Source organism: Castor canadensis, chromosome 1 (genome assembly GCF_047511655.1).
Source record: "Castor canadensis chromosome 1, mCasCan1.hap1v2, whole genome shotgun sequence".
Taxonomy (NCBI): domain Eukaryota; kingdom Metazoa; phylum Chordata; class Mammalia; order Rodentia; family Castoridae; genus Castor; species Castor canadensis.
The window spans coordinates 181958910-181981470 of NC_133386.1; positions in this window are offsets into that span (position 1 = coordinate 181958910).

Consider the following 22561-nt stretch of genomic DNA (forward strand, 5'->3'; position numbering starts at 1 on the left):
CTTCTATGAGTCCTTTTCCTTCCTTTCTTATTATTTTGTCATCTGTATTAGTCTTTTATTGCTGCGTGACAAAGTACCACAAACATAGTGGCTTAAACAACACCCATTTATTGTCTGCAGTTTCCAGGGCAGGAGTCTGGCCTTGACTTTGCTGGGCCCTTGGCTCACAGGCTCATTAAGTCTGCAGTGCAGATGTTGGCAAGGGTGGGGGTCTCATCTGGAGCTCAGGGTCCTCTTCCAAGCTTGTGTGGTTATTGGCAAACTTCATTTCCTGGCAGCTGTAGACTCATGGCACCACGCTTCCTCAAGACTGGCAGTCTTTTCTGATCTCAGGCAAAGTCTAAGCCTTCTTGTAGGGGGCTCATCTGCTTATGCCAGGCCCACCGCACGTATTCCTCCAATAACTTGAAATCAACTAATTAGGGATTTGGATTACATATGCAAACATTTCCTCACCAACACCACATAACGTGCCCCTTCAAAGGATTTACAGCTATCATGTGCACACGCTCCACACACCCTCAAGCGAAGGAGTCATTTGAAGTCACATTAGAATTCTATGTAGCACATGTTGTACTAAGATGGTAGAGAAAAATTAGAAAAGAGACGTAAAGCGAAACGAATAAATCACAATTTGAAACTCCCTTGTCTACAGATAGCCTCTCTTAGCATGTTTATTGCCTTTCTCTACTTCTCCCTTTTGTATATTTATTTTTTTAAATGGGAACTGTTCTACTACTGACTTCTTTTTGGCAGTACTGGAATTTGAACTCAGAGCCTTGCACTTGTGAGGCAAGCATCCTACCATTCCTCCACTCCTTTTTGCTTTGGCTATATTTTTAGACTGGGTCTCATGCTTTTGCCCAGGCTGGCCTTAGGATTACTATCTTTCTATCTCCCCCAAATAGCAGGGACTACAGGTGCACTCCACCATACTTGGGCTCTATCACTGACTTTTTTTCTTTTTAATTTAAAAAATATTTTGCGAATATTTTTCTTATACTCACATGTAGATTCCTATTATATCTACTTTAAAGGCTATAGACTACTCCAATTGATGAAGCTACTGTAATTTATTTAGACAGTCCACTATTTGGGGGGAAGAGAAGGTTAAATAAACTTTTACATTTGTGAACGGTTTCAGATGTACAGAAAAATTGTGACTACCATGCAAAGAGTTCCCCTGCACCTCACACCATTTCAGTTCTTTCTAACCTCTGACATTGGTTCATCCATTACCATTTGTGGACATGCACTGAGCTCTTAACTTGAACTGAGGCATACTGTATTTATTCAAACTTCCCTAGTTTTCACCTAGGAAACCGGGATCCCATCCAGGATCTCACATTATATTTAGTGCCGTGTCTCCTTAGGGTCCTCTTGACTGTGACAATTTCTCAGACTTCCCTGGCTTTGGATGACCTTGACAGTTTTGAGGTGTACCTGCCAGGTGTTCCCTAGAATGTTCCTGGGTTGAGACTGGTCTGATGTTCTTCCCATGATGAGCCCGGGGTTGTATGTTTTGGGAAGAAATGCACAGAAGTCAACTGTCATATTCAAAGGTACATGTAGCAATGTGACTTGCCGCCATTGACGTCAGGCTTCTCCACTGTAAAGTACTCTTTTCTCCCTCCCACTTCGTGCTTTGAGGAAAATCACTAGGCACAGACAGCCTAGAGTGGAGACTTATGCTCGCTCTTCCTTTTTCTCTCTCTCTCCCTCCCCCCCATCCCTTTCCTCCCTCCCTCTGCAGGGCAGGGGTTCAGGTCCTTGAGCCACTCCACCAGCTGCTTTCATTATTTTTGAGATAGGGTCTTACGTTTAGGCCTGGGCGAGACTGGACCTCAGTCCTCCTCTTTGTGCTTCCTGCATAGCTGGGATGCCAGCTGCACACCATCACACCCAATTATTTTGTTGTTGCTGTTTTTGAGATGTGGCCTTGCCAACTTTTTGCCCCAGTCGACTTTGAACTGCAACCCTCCCAATCTCCCACTTCCTGAGTAGCTGGGATTACAGGCGTGAGCCACTGTGCCCCAGCTGCTCTTCCTTTCTGAGGGCAGTGTATCTATGTTAATTATTTGAAATTCTTCTGCATGGAGATTTGTCTCTTCTCCACCACTTACGTACTCAATCACTGATATTAGTCCTACCCAATACTGCTTTATTTTGTTACTCAGATTGTTCAATGGCTGTTGCACTCCTGTGACACACTCTAACATCACAAGTTAGGTCTTTATTCTGACACAAGATGCTGCTGGCTCATCCTGTACATTGCCTATTCCAGTCCTAGAATCAATGGTCTATTAATTTTTGATACATGAATCCTTTTCAGAATTCCCCCCACTATTTCTAAGCAATGAACATTTTTTGCGTGTGTGTGTGTGGGACTGGGGTTTGAACCCAGGGCTTTTTTCTGCTCTATGGCTTGAGCCACACCTCCAGTCCATTTTGTCCTGGTTATTTTGGAGATGAGGTCTTTTGAACTATTTACCCGGGCTGGCCTTAAACCACAGTCCTCACCATCTCAGCCTCCAAGTAGCTAGGATTACAGGGGTGAGTCACTGGCATCCGGCACAACGAATATTCTTGAGAACACATAAATGGGTGATGATCTTAGTTGAGCAATAAAAGAGCAGAAATTGGAACTCAGACAAGGCTGGAAAAAGGAGTTAGACCAAATCTCTTCATCTGGCAAGTCCACTTGTACTTAGAACTGGTATCCAAGGGGTGAGTGGAACTGGGCGATGTAACTTTCTCTAAAAATCTATTTGCATATCATGTGAGATTTGATATAAAAGATGAGACTGGATATAAACCGTGTCTTAGGTGAACACACAAAATCCTGGTGAGGAGGCACGCAACCAAACGCTCATCCTCTGCTGGCAGGAATGTAAAATGGCACAGCCGCTTCGGAAAACAGATTTCCTATTCTAAAGCGGTGTACATTTTCCATATGACTGGCAATTCCATTCCCAGGTGATTATTCAAGACAAACAAAAACATGTCCACCAAAAAAACAGTACGCAAATATTCATAGCAGCTTTATCTTTGATGGTCCCAGACTAGAACCACTCAAATGTCCACCAATAGGAAATGCATGAACAAATTGTGATATAACCAGACAATGGAATACTACTCAGCAACAAAAAAGGAATGGAGTCCTGATCTATGCAATAATATAGAAATACACAGCAGCCCTGAGGCCGGGGGCGCCTTGCAGACAGGTCTGCTTGGCTGGCCCATGTTGACACCAGGCTACTTTGCTATAGAACTCTCCCCAGCAGACCTTGACAAAAGTAGAGGTGCCTCGCCATCTCTGCAAACAGGTTTCTGGGGAGGACACTCACTGCCTGAGCCTACCCACAAGGGAGAGCCACAAAATCCCGGTGCAACTGGCCCCAATATAAGGACTCAGAGAAGCAGCAGCATTTGGGGCCCTGGAGGTTGGCTGGTGCCAAGTGTGTGAGACCAGGGCCTGCAGAATCAGATCTCAAGGCTCCTGACCAAGTATCCCTCCACCTGCTGGCAATAGTGGGAAGCCAGGAGGCTGTAGGGAGGAACTTAGGGAAACTTCTAGAGAGATCTTTGCAGAGTAAAGTTGAAAATTTGTAAAAGGCCAGACCTGCTGTCAGTCATGCACATAAGTGTTCAGAGTCTTGGGGTTCAAGGTATTTGTGCAACACAAGTGTGTTCTTTCCTTCATGAGTCTTTGTGGAGGCCTGCAGTGAACTAGGCACTATTTTAGTCAGTGGAACAGAGCAGAAAAGTCCCTCAGTCAAAGGATTCACCTTCCATGACATTAACTGCCCGCCCTTCACCTGGAGGCAATAATTACTTTGAAGAGAGACAACAAACAGAGGGGGGATTCCTTTAGTTGGGGCATCTATGGCTTCTCTGGAGAACTTACACTTGAGCACAACCCTTGTACTCATGGGCTGAAGCCTGGTGCATACTGGTTGTGGGATAAATCCCTGGCAGGGCAATTTCTGGGTCAGAATCAACATTTAAGATTTTTTTTTTTTGCAGTACTGGGATTTGAACTCAGGGCCCCAGTCTTAGTAGGCAGTCTCTCTGTCACTTGATCAATGCCCCCAGCTGCTTTTTGCTTTAGTTGTTTTTCAGATGGGGTCATGCACTTTTGCCCAAGCCAGTTTCAGACTGCAGTCCTCCTACCTAACCTCCCAAATAGCTGGGATGACAGCTATGTACCACCATGTCTGACTGGTTTGTTGAGATGGAGGTCTCACTAAATTTTTGCCCAGGCCGATCTTGAACAATGATCCTGCAGGTCTTCCCTTCCTGAGTAGCTAGGATGGTAGGCATGCACCACAATGCCCAACTTACTTTTGTGTTTTTTGAAAACCGAGATGCAAGTAGAGCCATTATTTTATCAGAAATGCAGACATGAACTGTGCTGGGCTCTCCCCGTACTTTTACTGTGCACATCTGCTCTCATTTCTAATCATCTCGAGATCCCCAGACCCAGCAATCACATCTCAGTAGTTGTTCTAACTTAACACTGAAAACTGTGCTGCTCCCACCTCCCCTACCCACCTCAGGGCCAGGGGTTTATAGCAGGACCACTAAACTGGAAAGCCCTTGGCTGGCAATAAAGCCACACTTCCCCAAAGCTGGGCTGGGAACCATGGCTCACTCAGCCCTGAAGAAAGGAGCTATGTAAGAACACCATAGAGAGGTTTTGACAACACAAACTGTCCTGTGCTCCTTTCTGGGTTTTTGTTTTGTTTGTTTGTTTTTTGGCACTGAGGACTGAACCCGGGGCCTTGCATGTGCTAAGCCTGAGCTCTATCACTGAGACACATCCCCAGTCCTGTATTCCGTTTTTAACTCTTTTCTTTTTTAATAACAGTACTGGGGCTTGAACTCAGGGCCTTGAGCTTGCTAGGCAGGCCCTTCACCACTTGAGCCACTCCACCAGCCCTTTCTGCTTTAGGTATTTTTTGAATAGAGTCTCATGTTTATGTCCAGGCTGGCCTGGACTGTGATCCTTCTGTTTATGCCTCCTATGCAGCTGGGATGACAGGTGAGGGCTACCACACCCAGCTTTTATTAACTGAGATGCGGGTCTCGATAATGTCTCACTTGAACTGGCCTCGAATTGTGATCCTCCTGATCTCCGCCTCCTGAATAGCTAGGATTACAGGCCTGAGCCACAACACCTAGCCATTTTCAACTCTTAAACTATGACCCCTCGGATTTTTTTTTTCCAAATATTCTTTCATGATTAGTGAAAGAAGGTGATAGTAAGTTGCATTTAGTTGGGTGGTAGGGTTTTTTGTTTTGTTTTATTTTGTTTTTGCATACTGTTCTTACTTGGCAAAATTAAAAATAACTTGTACTCATCCAAATGTATTTTGAGGTTTTCCTAGTCTATAAACTCCAGAGCCACCAGCAAAGGAACCAAGTGCCTGAACTAAAGGGGCCATTTGCACTGAACACACACTTGTCTGACAGGTGCTGTGTTCAAGTCATTTATAACATTCTTGTCCTGTAGTTAGCCATCCCAGTTCCATTTGATGCATAAGGAAAGAAGTGTCTAGAAGTTACTGTCTTGCCCAAGGTCACTTGGCTAGGAAGAGGGAAAGGAAAGACTGGGATTGGAACCCAGGCTTGAAACTAGATCCAGGGTCCCTTCTGCCTCACAAGGTCTATTCCCTCCCCCCCACACACACACAACACAACAGGAGAGTCAGAAAAATGGCCAGGTGGAAGTGGGTGCATAGCCTTATTCAGAAGCTACCATGAATAAATGTGTCCATAGATTAAGAACAATTGTTCCATCCACGAGCACTAAAGAGGGAGACAGAGACACGAAGAGAGATGAAGTAGGTATTTTGTGGTCAACGCACTTTCGATAAATGATAGCTGAAACGATGAAAGTGTTAAGTGCCAAAAAAAAAATCCAGGACAGGCTGATTCATCATGCCAAGGGTAAGGGGCGGGCCCCAGCACATTAGCTGCCTTCTTCAGACACCGAGTCCCCGGAACAGGAACTGGACACCCCCGTGGCTGCTTCATTACCACACAAATGTAGAGAAAGTGGCAGTTTAGGGGAAAACAAGAGTGATTAAGAGATGGAACAATCCATGAGTAAAGATGAAGAAATAATTACACACGGTTTGGCTAACTCATAAATCAAGACCGATCACTCCATCTATAAACACCAGCAAGGTGAAAGAAATCAAAGAGAAAGATGAGCTATTTAATGTGCATTTAAAAGTGAAACGATGGCTGGAATGAAGAGAGTGCTAAAAGCTGAAAATCAGGGACAAGTCATCCACTGTGAAAAATCACTTCCCTAGGGGAAGGGGCCAGAGCGAGAGGAGGTGGGTTAAGCACCAAGGAAATTAGACCAAACCTCAGAGAAGGCGTGGTGGGGAGAGCAGCCTGGCTCTGGTCTCATGGGCGCATGCGAGGTGACCTCCTACTGCTTCCCCATCTCAGGAAGACAGGATGGCAATTTGAAGAGGAAAACAATGTCACAAACATGGCAAGGTGTCATGACATAAGCCTGCCTGGCTTTGATTTGGGGCTGTGGTAAGAGGATCCGTAATTATCCTAGAGAAACTGGTCCCAAGGCAGAAGTATCCTGGGGACAGAGCAGCCCCTCTTTGGCTCTCTCCTGGAGCCCTGCAAGGGACCTGGTGGCCCTGACTTATTTATCCATAGTCAACTGTCAGAGGATTGACTGGCACTTGAGCGGTGCCCCCTCACTGCAGGCAGTGGCAGAAGCACGACAGAGGGTAGATTCTGAGGCTCTTTAGCCATCGGAAGAATCTGCCTGTGGGGTCACCACTCCTCAGGTACAGGAACCCCTAAAACTGCCTTAAGAGTTCTGGGGCCCTATTGCTCAGAAGAGTATAGAAGACCAGTTTCTGTCTTCTTGGGACCAAACCATTTGGTCCAACCTGCAAAGAATGGATTCTTGTCCTAAAACTCCTCACTGAGGAAAAATGATAAACAGGGCAGGAGGCCAACTTCAAATATGGACTTAGGAATTGTCTCGTATGGGTGGTTGCTGACTTATTTATAATGGATCAATTTAAGATTTTTCTACTTTAGAATGATGTCCAAGTGATACCTATCTGGAAGACACCATACTTTGAATTTTGACTGGGGACATTTTCCAGGGCTAGTGACTTGCAGTACCATCCTGTCCCTTCATGCTGGGCAGTGGCAGTGAGTGTGACTCCTTGTCAGCCCCAGATCATGCATGAGGGTGAGAGGCTGAGGCTCTGCAGTGCTCTGTGTGCTGAGCTGGGATGCATGGTAGGTAGCAGGTTAGATGGATTCAATGCATTTTCCTCTTAGGATATTTTCAGCTTACGATGAGGTAAGTCAGGGAGCTTCGTAAATCAAGGAGCATCTGTCCTTGGAAAGGCCTTGAAAGGGGCAGGTGGATGGTGGCTCCTTTTCTTGAATTCACTGAATCCCAGAAAGAAAGCAACAGATAGTCAGAAAAACACAGAAACCTAGTCAAGTTTATTGTAAGCTCACTGGGACGTAACTTCAGGTTTCCCACGCTGTCACGTGGGAAGGTGTAGCATCCATAATTAAATGATCATGAAATCAGTGTGAACGGCAAGCCCAGCAAAAGCTAAGGCTAAGACGAGCACGTGGCATAAGTTAGGAGCTTACTGAGCACAGGGAACCTGTCTACAAATTCTTGGGAATTTTCTTTCCATAGAGCTCCAAGTATTCAAGGGGTAAATGACTCCAGCCAAAAGTCAAGTGTTTTAAAATCGTGTCAGTCCCCACGAGGTGCGTTTCAATCCTTTTTCAATTTCTCTTCTTGTTCTCTTGGTGATTTTTTTTTTCCCCTCATAAACCAGCAGCCTGAGTTTTTCGTCTGACATGCTTCTAGAGCTTCCTGTTGGCTTTAAGTGAGCTAAAGGGAAATAATACAACACTCCTGCTTTGGAATATCGCGTGGCCATCGATTATGTGGCCAAGTAGCACGGCCAGAGTGTGCTTGAACCCTGGGCTTGTCCTATCAGGGGTCACTGTTTCACATTACCACTTGTTCAGTGAGCCAGTGTGGACCTCTAGTGCGTGCCATGAGTGAAGCCCACTGCTAGCCTGTGGAGAGGAAAGAAGAACCCACAGGACACTGAACACAGGCCCCTGAGGACAGCAGGCATGTAGCACGCACAGCCACCATGTGCGCGGACTGATGTTCTGGTCAATGACAGACTACAGGACAATGGCCCCCCGAAGAGTATATGGTCTAGTGATGTGGTAGTGGTCTTAGTTTGTGTAAGTACACTCTATGATGTTTGCACAATGACAAAATCACTTAACTTTTTTTTTTCTTTTTTGCAGTACTGGGGATGAAAACCCAGGGCCTGGTACATTATAGGCAAGTGCTCTACCACTATGCTACGTACCCCGCCCTGTTATATATTTCTTAGAAGGTGTCTCTGTTATTAAACAGACTATGTCCATTTTTGTCTATCACTCAGTGCCTACCCCTGAGCGGGGGACACTTCAAGCTACCATGAGTCATTTCCTCCTTAGGGGAGGGAGGGAGGGAAAGAGAGAGGTTGGCATGTGTCTGCAGAGGGAGGGAGCACATTCTGGAGGAAGGAGGGGAAGACTAAGAGAACCCAAGACATGCCACGTCATTTCATTAGTTAAGCAATATGCACATGATGCACACACACATACAGAAGACAAAACTTACTTCCAAGACACCTGACTGGAACCAGGGATAAAAAAAAATATCCACAGATTCTTAGGGTTATTACTGTGTCTGCAAGGGTATGGGAAGCAGAGAAATGTAACAGATGTATAAAGCAATGCAACAATTGTCACAATCAAGCTACCACAGGGACAATGAGGTCTCCACAGTGAACTATGGATTAGGTATCCAAGTTATATATTCTGATTTGGACTGGTTTTAGGAAATGCGCACTGAACTGCTTCAGGGTTTAGAAAGACATCTGAGGACAGAGGTAAAAGGCAAGGGGGTGAGGGAGGGGAGGAGAGGAAGAGAGCTGGTCTCACCGGGAGCTGGCGTTGGAGTGAGGTATGGAAGAGAGGAGCTCAAAGAAGCAGGACTGGAGGGAGAAGAAGAGGTCACAGCGTGAGTAAAGACGTGTGATGGACCCACGCAGGGCCATGGCCACCCTGGTGACATTTGAGTGAGACCTTCCCAGGGTTCTCAGTGTGTGTGTGGATGAAAACATCTCTGAAGAGATTTTGGGTTTGTGCAGGATGGGCCCTGGCCCTGGAAAGTTGAAAGAAATTCTTCAGTACACACGATTCTTATCTGCAAAACAACCGCTGTCTCGTGAGGCAGAGCATATGCATGTCATGCGTGCAAAAAAAAAAGGCTCAAGAACATTTTGAAAAGGAATTTTAAAGATCCGTGTGACTGAGCCAAGAAGAGCACAGCGTTGGATTGGGAAAACTTGGTTCCACAGATGTTTTGGAGCAAGTACCCTGTGCTATGCTTTGGGAAATAGAGAGGAAAAAGATATGGTCCCCTCCCTCGAGGCAGATCACAGGCTAGCCATCAAGAGTTTCATAGACAAAGAGGATTTGGAGGAGGAGGTGAGAGATATTGAATGACAACCAGCCAGACATCAGGGCTTGGTTTTGTATGTCTACTGCTGGTCTCTAGAGACTGTGTGGTTTCCATGCACCTGGTACCCATGCATCCCTGCATGGATGTCAGGAGGAAAGACCATCCTGTGGCCAGCAAAGGTAAAAACGGACCTACTAAGCTGGAGGTTACTGGCCTGTGACAAATCTGCTAGAGGTCTGTAGGGACAAGAAATTGGCCAAGAAATTTGGTGGCCAGTCTCATTCAAACACTTAGATGCAAAAAACCTAGAAATTGCTGGGCACTGGTGGTTCATGCCTGTAATCCTAAATACTTCACAGGCTGAGGTTGGGGGATCATAGTTTGAAGCCAGTCCATGCAAAACATTTGTAAGACCCATGTCAACCAATAGTTGGGCGCTTGTCATCACAAGCTATTTGGGAGGCTGAGATGGGGAGCATCTCACAAAAATTACTAAGTCCCTGAACAAAAATTAGTAAGTAAATTCCTCTCTCAACAGTAAAAAGCTGGGCACTTGGTGGCATATGCTTATCCTCCCAGGATCTCAGTCCAGGCCGGCCTGAGCAAAAAGCCAGGCCAAAATGCCAGAGCAAATAGGGCTGGAGGTGTGGCTCAAGTGTCAGAGTGCCTGCCTAGCAAGCACATGCCCTGAGTTCAAACCCTATTACCATCCCCCCCAAAATATTAATATAATTAACTACACTCACAAAGATAAAGGAGAAAAAAACATGATTAAATACTTGCAGAAAAAAATTTGCTTCTTTACTACCAATTCATAATAAAACTTCCTACCTAATAAACAGTTTTTACCCAAATATTAGAACAAGCTTCCTTCTTCAAGGTGAAATGTTAAGAGTGTCCCTGTTAAAACTGAGACCAAGACAAAAGAGCTAGTGGAGTGGCTCAAGCAGTAGAGCACCTGCCTAGCAAATAAGAGATCCTGAGTTCAAATCCTGATACCACACACACACACACACACACACACACACAAAGAACAAAACAAAAATGTCCATATCAACTCTTCTTTCCAGCATTGTACTTGGCAATTGTATCCAGTGCAATAAGAAAAGAAAAGAAATAAAATGGGTAAGTTTTGGAAAGGAAGACATAAGACTGATATCACAGAGGATATAAGTACTTATTTAGGCAACACTTAAGACTTTGTGGATAAGTTGCTAGAACTATTTTTAAAAACCAAGGTATGTGGATAATACAAGTCAACTGCATCTCTACACCCCAGAAATAAACTCCAGCAGGCACAACTTTAAAAGATGCCTCTTGCAAAAGTAATAGCAAGTAAGGTATTTAGGAATAAGGATGTAAGATATGAAAGACCTTTATAAAGAAAAATAAATGAATTTTATTGAAAAATATGAAACAATATTTAAGAACGTAGAGAGACAAGCCTTGCTTATGGATAAAAACTCAGAATATGAAAATGGTGTCAATTCTCCTCAAATTCATTTAGAGTTAAACCAACTTTAGCCAATATCTCAGGAGAGGGTTTCAAGTAGTTTAGCAAGTTAGTTCTAAAATGTATATGGAAGGTTGGGGTCCTAAAGCTAACCCCAGATATCACTGATAGAAAGAATAAAGTGTGCAAATCAAAACCACAGTGAGTCAGGCATGAGGTACGTGCTATAATCCTAGCACTTGGGAGATGGAGGCTTGAACTTTTGAGTTCAAGGCCAGCCTGTGCTACATAGATCTCATCTCAAACAAACAAATAAAAAAAAAGCCTACAATGGGACACCATCTCACCCTAGTTAGAAATGCTTAATTAAAGAAAAAATGCTGGCGACAATGTAAGGAAAAGGAACTCTTACATACTGTTGGTGGGAAAGTTGATAGTCATTATAGGAAACAGCATGGAGGTTTCTCAAAAATCCAAAGATAGAAGAGCATATGATCCAGCTATTCCACTGCTGAGAATATAACCAAAGGAAATGAAGTCGGCCTACAGAGGCCATATCTATTTCTGCACTATTCACAGTTAAGAGGAGACCAGCCTGGACATCCCTCAGCAAATGAATAGTGGCAGACATACACAATAATGAATAAAAATTTGGTCACTTACAGAAAAATGGATGGAAGTGAACATTGTGTTAAGTGAAATAACCCAGACATAGAAAGACAGACAGACAAGTACCGGCTGTTCTCTCTCATGCATTGAAACTAGTAACGTCAACCCGAAAGTAGAATGGTGATGATGAGGAAAAGGGAAGGACACAGGGGTGCTGGTGGGAAAAGGGAGGTTGGATTTGATCCATGCACCTTATGGGCATGAATGGAGAGAGATATCACACTGAACGCTATTAATATGCACCATGAGTACATGCTAATTAAAAACAAAAAAAAATGGTCTTAGATTTAAAGAAAAGAATAAGGTGAAAAAACCCTCTTCACTGTATATATAAACCTGAGATAAAGTCATAGAGTGGGTTACAGGTACAGGCACAGACAAGTGTCCAATGGAATTGAACAAAATGCCCCAAAGCAGACCTATGCATATAGGGAAATCTGATTTATGCTGAAAGGCATAGCAGAAAACAGAAAATGGATAGATTATTCAATTAATGCGGCCTACAGTTTGTTATTTGCAGGGGGGGAAAGAAGATGGATCCCTGTGTCACACCATATGCAGAAGAAAATTCAGAGGATATTAAAAACAGAACTTTAGAAGGCAAAACTTTATAATATTTAGAAGAGAATGTAGGTCTTTATGTCAGGCTAAAGATGGATTTCCTATACAAAATGTCCTAACTATAAAATAAAAAACTGATCTATTACACTGTACTAAAAAAGAACTTTAACTAAAATATATCTTAAAGTGAGAAGGTAAGCTACAAAATGGGAGAAGATATCCGAAGTGGATGTAACTGACAAATGAATATGTAATAAATTTCTACAGCATGTGCATTTCCTTGTCTCTTTCAGTACTTTTGCTCAAATGTTAGGGCTTTTAGAAACCTTCCCTGACAAAAACAATCATTAAGGCTGGGCATAGTGCTCACACCTGTAATCCCAGCTACTTGAGAGGTGGAGATCAGGAGGATCATAGTTTAACACTCACGGTTTGGAGTCCCAGATACACGGGACATAAATAGGAGGATCCAAGCTGGCCCAGACAAAAATGAGAGACCCTATTCAAATAGTACCTATAGCAAAAAAGGGCTGGGACATCGCTCAAGTGTGGAGTCCCAGCCTAGCAAGTGCAAGACCCTGAATTCAAACCCCAGTGCCACCAAAACAATTTTTTAAAATCAGAAGCCCACCACCAGTTCCTGCCTTGGCTATTGCAAATTCCACGTGTGTGTGTGCGAGCACGCGTGCATGTTCCTGTCTCCCTCTCTTCCCAATAGACTATAATCTCCTAGTGAGACCAGGAATTTTGATCTACTTTGTTCACTGCATACGCAACACAGACAAGTACCTGGCACATGGCAGGTGCTTAATAAGTGTCTATTGATTCTACAAACTTCCACAAATCAATAGTAAAAACACCAACGATCTAATAGAAAAATGAGCAGATTTAAACAGTCATTTTGCAAAAAGAAAAAAAAAACACAACCAGTCAACACACATACAAAAAGAGGCTTGAGTTTGTTAATAATCAGGGAAATGCAAATTAAGGCCCCAAAGCACGATCCTATTTCACAACTCCCCAGTTCAGAAACCCGAAGGAGGCACAGGAAAGTCCTAACGCGCCTGCTGGCTGGAGTGCATGTTGGAACACTCCTTGGGTTTTTTTTTCTTTTTTTGGCAGCACTAGGGTTTGAACTCAGGGCCTCATGCTTGTTAGGCAGGCTGTCTTACTGCTTGAGCCACTCCGCCAGTCCTGGAACACTCTTTGGAACACAACTTGGAATTATCTCATAAAGATGATGATGTGCCTAACCTACATCTCTATTTATTACTCAGGTTTGTAACCTGGGACAGTGCAACTCAAAGTGTCATCCATGCACAGATGACAGCATGTGAATGATCGTTTAGAAGCACAGAAATTTAGAGTAAGCATTTAAAATTGTTTACAGCAACTCCACTCTGCTGCACTATTTATTTTTTGACACTTGCAAACTTGTGCGAAAGTACTCATAACATTAAAATTGACCGTTTCAGACATTTTGAAGTATACAGTCTTGTGGCTTCATTGTCACAAAGTCATCACCATTTTCTATTTCTAGAACTTTTCCATCTTCAGACTGAAATCTGTACCCAATAATTCCCCATTCCCTCTCCCTCTCCCTCTGCCCCCTGCCCTGGCCCTGGCAACCATCATTCTTTGTGTCACTATGATTTCAACTCCACTAAGTACATCACCTAAGTGTGGCCATAGTGTTTGTCTCTGTGTGATTAACTTATTTCACCCAATCTCTTCAAAGCTCATCCATGTTGTCGTCAGACAGAATTTCCTTTCCTTTTAAACTCTTACAATGTATTTAATAGAACAAATCTTTTTTTCTGTTTCTTTTTTTTCAATTATCATATCGTTGTTGTGCTGGAGGTACAACAGAAGTGCTTACAATATATCGTAGTTGAATTCACCCCCTCCATCACTCTCCTTTATCCCCTCTATTCCCATTCCTGGAATAGTTCCAACAGGTCTCATTTTTTCATTTTCATACATGAGTACACAATATTCACCTCCTACACCCTTTCTTTACATCCTTCCCCCTCCCACTCGTGCCCCAGGCAGGACCTGTTTTATCATCCTGTCCTCCATTTTTGAAAAAAGACATTTTTGTTTAAGATATCTATACAGAGTGTTTCATTGTGACATTTCCATGTATATATGTATTGTATCCCGAATAGATTCATCCCCTCTATTTTTCTCTTTTCTACCTTTATGATGATTTCAACATATTTAAAAATTCTATATCCATTCTTTTTTCCATTTTTATCAGGATATATTCATTGTACAGGAAGACCCATTGTGAGAATTCTGTACAGCCTCACATTGTACATGATTAGATCGCCCCTCCTTCCTTTTTAAGGCTGTGTTAGGACAGAGGGCGTGGCTCAAGTGGTAGAGCACCTGCCTAGCAAGTGCAAGTCCTGAGTTCAAATCCTAATGCCATAAAAAAATAAGTAGTAAGGGTGAATCAGTTTCCATTGGATACCATATTTTTTTATCCACTTATCCATCCATGGACACTTGAATTGTTTCTACATTTTGTCTACTGTGAAAAATTCTACACTATTTCCTGAATTCAATTTATGTCTATTAAATGTAAAAAATTAAAAATGGGGCTTTATAGTTTGTATGCCTTTAGACTTGAATTTTTTCATTTCCTGTGTAGTTAATTTTTACTATTTTTTACGAAAAGTATCAATCTGTGACAGATTAGCTTTTAAATTCACCAGAAAGCTGACTCACACCTGTAACCCTAGCTACTTAGGAGGCTGAGATCAGGAGGATCATAGTTCAAGGCTAGCCTAGGAAAATAGTTCATGAGACCCCATCTCCAAAATAACCAGAGCAAAATGGATCGGAGGTGTGGCTTGAGTGGTGGAGTGCCTGCCTTGCTAGCACAAAACCCTAAGTTCAAGCTCCAGTCCTATATATGTATAGATAATTGTAAAACTCCATCTCACAACCTGGGACACACAAACATAACAGTTTCATGGAACAATAAACACATTCAGATAGTGTCCGCCTAGCAAGTTCAAGGTCCCGAGTTCAAACCCTAGTACCAAACAAAACATCCTTACAGGATGTTCATGAATTCTGTTTAGAAAATCAGTGCTGTTTAGAAATCATTGCCCATGTATGTCAGGAGCCATGTAGAAGAATGTTCCCAGACACCTTATTCATAAAAGAAAAAGATAAACAAAACATCCCAAACATGCACTATTTGAAGACTACATAAATAAATTGTGATATATTCACCTAATAGAATATTACAGAGACACAATCAGTGTTTGTTGAATGAGTTAAAAAACAGCTGATAAAATGAAGTATAGCTACCCAGAACATCGGGATGACTTTAGAAATATAGTGTGGAGTGCAAAAAAGCAAGTCACAGTCAACTCCATACTGAACTTTTTTTTTTTTTTTTTTTTTTTTGGTACTGGAGGCTTGAACTCAGGGCCTCATACTTGCTAGGCAGGCACTTATCACTTGAGCCACTCCACTCTACACTAAATGAAGTCATTTTTATTCAGCCTAAAAAGCAAGCCAAACTGCATCCTGAATTGTTCAGGGGCACACAAATGGGATAAAGGTATCCCAAGGAGTAAGGACAAGATACACACAAAATTCCGGAAGCAGTTCCCTTCCAGAGGTAGGAGGGGGATGGGACTGGAGAGGAGCTCACGGCTAACACAATCAGAAAGTGTTATTAAGAGTGGGACTGTTTACAATGGTACTTGCACACGTGTCATATATGTACTCCCCTTTTTTGTGTGTGAAGAGTTTTTCGAGATAGGATCTCACAAACTATTTGCCCGGGCTGGCTTCAAACTGTGATCGTCCTGATCTCTGCCTCTTGAGTAGCTGGGATTACAGGCATGAGCCACTGGCATTTTTTAAAAATAGAAGTGAAGTTGATAGAAACAGAATTCTATCCACATTGAGCGAGCCGCCAACTTGCATTGATCAAATATCAATAAAATAGGACCTCTGAGCTTCTTCCAAGACTGTGAGAAAATAACTAATAAGCATTTGAAGATCAGGTGAGAAGAAAGATGTCAAGACAAGACTTGAAACAAGCGTTTCACCTTAGGGAGTAACTGGTCCTGTCATTGTTCCCACCATGTAACCTCTCCCCCTCCCACCACTGCTTCTAACGGTCTTGGAATGTCCCTCTGCTCCTCTGACTACCAGGGCTTCTAGAACAAGACGCCATGCCTTGTTCATCTCAGAATTTCTAACCTCAGCCTACCACCTGCACAGGGTAGGTATTGGAAAACTATTTCCTGTACGAATGCATGAAGCATTTAATGAAAAAATAAATGATATTGCAATGAAGGTGAGGATGCTGTATCATTTCCGTCAAGGTGGACATTTGGGATTATGTCCATGATCTAACCTGGGACATAGTGGCTTCTCAAGAGGTATTTATAAATTGAAGATCTGAGGGAGAAGGTACTATGGGGTCATGGAAAAAAAGTGGGGGCACAACTGACTTCAAAGCAAAAATAAACAACCTTGGAGATTGGTAAGGTCCAACTGGATTTATCAGTAAATTGATGATTGGTATCTTTTTTTTAATCCCAACTTTATCCTAATGCAAAGTGTCATAAGCAGTGCACAGTGGTTAGCAGCATGGAGGGTGGAGGCGCTGTCTGGATTCAAATCCTGATTCCTCTGTTTACTGGGTGTTACGGACTGGGTGTTTGTGTTCCCTCAAAATTCATGAGTTGAAATCTAATTCCCATTGTGTTGTTATTAAGAGGTGGAACCTTGGGTAGCTGACTAGGTGATGAGAGAGAGTGGAAGCATCATAATGGGGTTCCCAGAGAGAATCAGTCAGTCATGGTGGGAAGGGACCCAGAAAGCTCTCTTGCTCTCTTAATAGATACCAACCATCTTGAAACCCAGAAGAGGGCCCTCACCAGAACCTGGCCATGCCTATCACTTACTTCCAGCCCCCAGAACTGTGAGGAATAAGTTTCTGTGGTTTTTTTGCCCTTTATGGCATTTTATTACATAGCAGCCCAAATATCTTGGGTAACCTTGGACAAATGACTTAACCTCTCTGTAACTCAGTTTTCTCATTTACCTCATAGAGTAATAATAACAATAATTGATTGAGTTGATTTTCATAAACTAGTGCTGGACACACAGCAAGTGCCATATCTAGTTGTTGAATAAAATTCTTACCTAGAGAGACAAATGCACACCACCTTGTCCACATAGCCTCCTCATGGCGTTAGATGTCACGTGTCTCGTGGCTCCTTGGTTTAGCACACTGGATGTCCTGTTGTCCTGGCTATCTCTAACACAGTTACCTTTAACATATGTGGATTCCTGGTATCCTTCCTCCAGAATGCCTAGCCTACCTCTTGTCTTCCATTCCCACCGTCTGCTTCCTCCTGGACTGTTGCAATGGCCTCCTAACAGATTTCCCTGCCTCTAGTTTCTGTCTCCGCCAATTCATTCCTGGCCTTTGGAGAACACAGTAAATCTTCCTCAAACAACCCTTTGGACAACATTCCCACCCACCCTCCTCCACTCAGAAATCTCTACTCCCTTGCCACTGTGTACAAAGTGTGTCCAGATTCCTTAGCCTGACTATTCAAGACCTCGGTAGTTGACCTTAGCCTTGCTCTTCCACTTGATCTCTGGCTACTTGTTTCTCTGCAGCCATGCCAGACTGTTCATTGCTTCCACACTGATCACATCTCCCCCTACCCAGACACCACCATCTCCTCCATGTCTAACCCTGGAATGCTCTCCCCATGCCTCCAAGGTCTGGGAAAGAAACTAAAATGTGAGAAAAGGTCACCAGTATGGAGACTGGGGAATATCAAAACCAAGCTGATTTCTAAGCTCTTCTTTGACTTGGCCATGATCCCAGGAATGGGGCAAGGATGCTTTCCTTCTCCTCCTTTGAGAGGAGCATCAGAGCATGGCTGTTAAGGGTATAGGCTCTTACTCTCCTATTTCCTGGCTGGGAAAGTTCCTCTACTTCTCTGTGCCTCAGTTTTACTCATCTGTAGAAGGGGAATCATTGCTACCCATTGGAGTGGATGTGGTGGTATACCACCCAGACCTCCCTTCAGGAGTAAACACTCACCCCTCAGCTTCAAGGAGTGCCGGTTGCTGACTGCCCACAACTGAGTCCCTTCCAGGAATTTCCCTGGACAGAGGAAGTTGCGTTACTCAGGATGAGTAGCAGGCTTCCAATAAGGGGTTCTTGGGAGTGGGGACAGAGACAAAAGCCTGGCCTCCTTGCCTTGATTGGACAACTCTACAGGACCATCCGGCTTCCAGCCTCCCCATAAAACCCACGGAGGTCTCTGTGGGAGCTGTTCCACTTCTCTTTCCACCCAGTCCAGCTTACAGGTATTGTGCCCAACACAACTTCTCAACAAACTGCCTGCATGAAAATCTTTGCCTTGGATCTGTTTCCCAGGAAACCTGACCTACAACAGTTGGTGGCCTAAGAAAGCCATCTCAAAAATGGAATTAGTAGCTGTATCACTTGTGGGCTGACTGGTACTGAGGACCCCATTGCTAATGGGAGGTGGGACACTAATGGTAGGTAGGGTGCCATTGCTAAAAGTTCCACGGGTGGTAAGTCAGGATGGAGCACTGGTGGGTGCTAATGTGCTAAGTGGTACCATACCTCCAGCAGCTGAGTAGCTCTGCCTAAGTGGAATTTGCAAAGACTGTAGAATGTGATGACTATGGCTGGGGGGTGACAGGGGCATTGATTAATTAGAGAAAGACATTGAGAGGCCAAGAATGATTAATCACCAATATAAGGCAAAGTGTAAAAGCTTGAGGGTATCTTTAGCAAGCAGACACAGAGAATCTCATCTGTACCAGAGGGCAGAGAAAACTAAGGGCTGGAACTTAATTATAAGAAGAACTTTACTCCAGGGAAGATTGAATTCTCAACTCCAGCAGTCTGCTAGGTCAAGGTCAGGGACCTGATTGGAAAGAATGGGACCCTGAGACTCTCAGGAGGCTGCAGTCAAGTCTGCTGTTGTCCCAAGGTTCAGCTAAGACTGGAGTATCTGCTTCCAAGACCACTCTTATGGCTGCTATGGCCCACTGAAGATCTTCCAATCCCTTCCCGTGGTTGCTGGTGACCTTAGGACCTCACCATGTGTTCTGAGTGTTCACGTGACATACTGGCTGGTTATGAGAGAGACACGGAGAGAGAGAGAGACCTAAGGCAGAAGTCTCAGTTATTTTGTGCCCTGATCTTAGAAGTACCATTCCATCCCATCTGCCATGTTCTGTTCATCAGAAGCAAGCTTCCAGGCCCAGTCCACACTAAGGAAGAGGAGAGTGTGAATGTCAGGAAACAGGGATCACTGAAGACCATCTTAGACTCTGCCTACCACAAGCTGGTAGACTTTCTGGGTTCTGGAGACGCCATGCTCCACACCTGAAAACATTGCTGCAGTGTTTCCTTAATGACATGGAAGGCTGTCAGCTCTCAGTGGGGCTCAGAGCAAGAAAGAGCTCTGTAGCAGGCGGTGATGCAAGTAGCCTTGTGGTACTAGAAGCATCAGTGCTGGGAAAGACATTGAACAGAATTTCTGGAAAGCCCCCAAGAAGAACACAACATATGCTGGGTGCTGGTGGCTCATGCCTTAATCCTAGCTAGTTGGGAGGCTGAGATCAGGAGAAATTCTGTTCAAGGCCAGCCTAGGCAAATAGTTTGTAAGACCTCATCTCCAAAATAACCAGAGCAAAATGAATTGGAGGTATGGATAAAGAGGTTGTGTGCCTGCTTTGCACGTGCAAAAGCCCTGAGTTCAAACTCCAGTTCCACCAAAAAAAAAAAAAAAAAAAGGTCACAACATAGACCCCTACACCCTTAGGTCTCTGGAGCAAGGTCACAAGCATCTACACCAGAGATTTATCTAGTCCATTCAAAACCCAGCCACCAGTGTTCTTCTGAGCCCATGTAGACACAGAGCACTTGGTATGGGTCATCAAATGGCGGGGCAGCCAGAGCTGCCTATGTCAGACCCACCTAGTCATAGAGTCCTCTGGGTTTAGAAGCACTCAGTCGTGAGACGGGAGTAGGGCATGAGGGCACAAGAAAGCTGCACAACCAGGTGGATCTCACTCCTACATCACCCGTCACTTTTGCACCAGCCCCTCCCCCTCAGTTCACATAGATGGCCACATGGGAAATCCTTCATAGCTAGCTGATGAAGAAGGTAAAAGTTGAACTTGACCTGCAGATGGGTCAGCTCAGTATAAGAAGGAAAACTAAAAATGAACTGCTGTTTCCCTACTGCCCACTAAGTGAGGGAGGGATAGGGGTCCTGAAAGGTAGTAATGAAGGGAAATCCTTCAGTGTGCAGTCTTAGTGTACAGTCTTAGACAGTGCACCTGCCCATCTACTCTGGGTGCAAAAAAAAGTGGCCTGAGTAGGACCATATGACTCATGGGCAGGGATGGCTTGATTTTGTGATCAAGGTCCTAGAAGAACTAATGGAAGATTAAGGACAAGTGACCTCTGAAAGAAGCAAGTCTATTAGTCTATGAAAATATGTGTGAAATGTGAAGACTTTTTTTTTTTTGGGTACTGCCACATGCCCAGTTTTTTTCTATCAAGATGGGATCTTGCAGTTTTTTCCCTGAGCTCAATCCACAATCCTCCTGATTCAGCCTCCCAAGTAGCTAGGATTATAAGTGTGAGCCACTGTGCCCACTGAAATATGAAGATTTTATGCAGCTTAACACCCATCAGAGGGCATTCCACATGGAACAGATGCTATATCATCAAGCAGATTTCACAGGTAGTGGATGTCAGCAAGTCTCTCTCACCAGCCAGCCCAGTATGGCAATAACAGCTCATGAACAGAGTAGCCACGGTGAAAAGGATAGAAGTCATGCATGGAGCCAACAGCGTGAGTTCCCACTCAGTAAGGCTGATCCTAGTTATTGCTGCTGCCAAATGCCAGGCCTGACAGCAACAAACACCAACTCCGTCCCGCCAAAGGCCCAATCTGAACCTTGGAAAACTGGCTGTGTTGCAATCTTTCCACTCTGGTAGGGGAGAAGACTAGAATTAATGCATAGTCGATGCATGAATTTGTCTTTCCTGACAGTAAGTCTCACCTAGCACCACTATCTGAAAGTTGACAGAGTGCTCGATGCATTGGAACAGAATTTCACTAAAGAAACCAGCTTTACAGCAAAGGAAGTATGTCTGTGGACATTTGATCATGGGAGCCACTGGACCAGTGATATACTGCACCATTACAGCTTCTGGCCCTCCCCAGAGGGATGAAATAAATGGTCTTTTGAAGGTATAGCTTGGAGATGGTCCCCTGCAAAGATGGAGTGACACCCTCAAGGACACAATTTAGACTCTCAATCAATGACCGTTCTATGTGCTGTGTCCCCAGCAGATAGAATATAAGGACCCACCCAGGAACCAAGGAGAATGGAAGTAGGAGTGGTTCTGGTTGTCATTACCCCTATGACCTCAGCCCTAGAGACCCAGAGGTCTTTGTTCTTGCATGTTCCTTCTATCCAGGACCCAGTGATCCAATTAAATGTCAAGCTGTCAGATCACTTCAAGTTTCTTGTACCAAGAGACCAGCAGGCAAGGAAAGGAGTCACTATGCTGGCAGGAATAATTGACCATGATCATCAGAAGGAGATAGAGCAGCTGTTATAAAACAAAGAAGAACATATTTGACCCTAGATGTTTCACTAGGCATCTCCTCGAACATACTGCCTCGTCTTGACAGTAATTGGACAGATTCATCAACCAAAGCCTAAGACCAACAAAGCAGTCTAAACCAGCAGCAGTGCCAACTGAGAGTAAGAGGAATCTAGGAACACAGAGGCCATGATAGTGAGTGAGAGCGGTAGTATGGAAAGTTGTCCTACTATCTCCTTTTTTTGTTTCCCCAGAAAAAGACTCCTGAAGCAGCTTCCAGAAAAGGCAAATTTATACCAAGTTCAGCAAGTGAATTTGAGCACACAGGGTGGACCACAGTGGGCACTGTGTTGTACTACACTCATGCCCCCTCCTCCCTTAAGAAGGGAGGCTTTCCTTCCCTATTTCCAGAAGTGTTGGTTGCTGACAACTCACACTGCTCAGTTCCTTTCCAGGCATTATCCTCAGCCAAAGGAAGCTGCTTTGCCCAAATCTATGCCCCCTTCATAGAGGCAGCCTACATCCAATGACTCGTTAACGAAGAGTCAAGGTAGCTCAGCCCTCTTTAGTCTAACTGGGTGACTCTGAAGGGCTGGTCCTAGATCCAGAACTGCTGAAAACTGTCCTACAGCCTAACAGCTCCACTCCACTGCTCAATCTCGTGCCC